Genomic DNA, 2,042 nt, shown 5'->3' with positions numbered 1-2,042 from the left:
GCTGAAAATGCATTGCCCAAGCCTGTCAGCAGCGTCGGGTTCTCCAGGGTTATTGGGGTTCTCCAAGATTATCAGGTTCTCCAGGATTGCTTCTTATCCTTTACTTTCACTTATCTACATATTTGCTAAAGTTACCTCATCTGCCCTCATCCTATTGCTATTGTATTGATTTGTTTTTTTTTTTGAGATGGAACATTATGTATACCAGAATAGCTTTCAAACCATAAACCAAGCATGTCGTTGACCTTTTGATCCTCCTGTGCCCATATCATGGATGCTGCAATAACAGAAATACACTACCAAACCCCACTTTCACATTACATTTAATACAATTTATATATGATATTAACAACTTGATCTATAAAAACAAACAAAAATCAGATCAAACACCAAGCTGCATATACACAGATACTACATATTTAACATCTCAATATTTGATTTTACCTACTTCCTCCATTCATGTTTGACCTCCAAAAGGTTTTGCAACCTTCAGAAGCAGTGCTGCCAGCTGGAGACCAAATAAGAATCAAATATGAGGCCTATAGGGGAGAGTTCCTGTTTAAACACCATCTACTATTGGCTCTCATAGGTGTATCATTATTTCTTAATATAAAATGTATTCAATCTAGCTTTAAAAATATCCATTGTTTTTAAAATATCAACATTTTTCAAAGTCCAAAGTCTCTTCTGAGATCCCAGGAAATCTCATGACAATGAACCCCATATTTAAAAAAAAAAGAAATCAAATTAATCTAACATCCAATGTTGTAGAGTGTATATTTTCATTCAAAAAGGGGCAGTGGGTCATAGTTAAATATATTTGTTCCTTCAGAAATATTGGAATGGCTAGCTGGAATGTAACATGTGAAAATAAAAATGTGTGATGTGTTTCAAAACTGTTTGTTGAATGAAGAACAAATATCATACTCAAATGCTGACTCACTGTGGTTTCTGCCTCCACAGATGCAAAGAAGCAACTCTCTGAAGGGACCCAGTTGTCTGCTCTATTGTGAATATCTTTGTGCCACATCATGTCAAAGTCTGCTAGTCAGATATAATGATATGTGGAGCATATCTACTTATCAATATTCGCTCTATGTACCCACTGGTTGTGGAGTGATTAAAATAATAAATTTAATTAATGATAGACTGTGCATTCTGCAATTAATCTTTGCAGTTTCCATAGAGATGTGATCTATTTCTTCACCTCTTGACTCAGTGTACCTTTGGGATTTGCTTTTACTAATACAATGTAGCAAGACTGAATGTATGGTACAAAGACTGGGCATTGAGGGCCACTGAACAGTTGGATTTTCCTGTAGAAGGGATAGTATGACATTGTTTTCTGCCCCTGGAATAGAACCAGCAGGTTGTGGGCCTCCAAAGTGTTAACAGTTGCTGTGGGCCTAAGGCTTATTTGCATAATAATGTACATATTTAATACTCCTCCTTTGAGGAATGTCCTCTCTGCCAAGGTTAATGACTTCATGATAATCAGAGACAGCATGAATCCAGAAGGTGAGAGTGTGGCTAATGTCTCAACAAAATGTTAAATGCTGAGACCTTCAGGACAGCCTTTAGGGCTGTGGGAAATAACTCTGAAAACATGAGTTCAAGAATATATAATTTCTCAACTATGCAGAGTATAAGGATGCAATATGAATTGTTTAAGGAGCTTCGCAAACCTAAAAGAATAGAGGCAACTGTACTATGAGCCAGCTTGTCAGAAAAATACAAAGGCAAACAGATACAAAAGCAAGCAGATTCCTGAGCTCAAGGTCAACCTGGGACAGAGCCTGGTTGGGCCCAGGCATGATGGAGATGGTAATCTCAGGATGGTATCCCACTCAGCCAACTCATTGTCTGTGCTTACAAAGGCAGACAGATTTCTGGATTCATTTACAATGTTAAAAAAATGTTTGTAGTCTCTTTCTAAAAATCAAGAGGTTGGGGTCTTGAGATACTGATTCATAGGATAATCAAAACAGCAACTGGAGTAATGGCTGAATTGCTTTGTAAATAAAAGATTGGGCTTTTGATCT

This window comes from Rattus norvegicus, chromosome 5 (genome assembly GCF_021556685.1).
Source record: "Rattus norvegicus strain SHRSP/BbbUtx chromosome 5, alternate assembly SHRSP_T2T, whole genome shotgun sequence".
NCBI lineage: Eukaryota > Metazoa > Chordata > Mammalia > Rodentia > Muridae > Rattus > Rattus norvegicus.
This window is presented reverse-complemented; position numbering follows the sequence as displayed.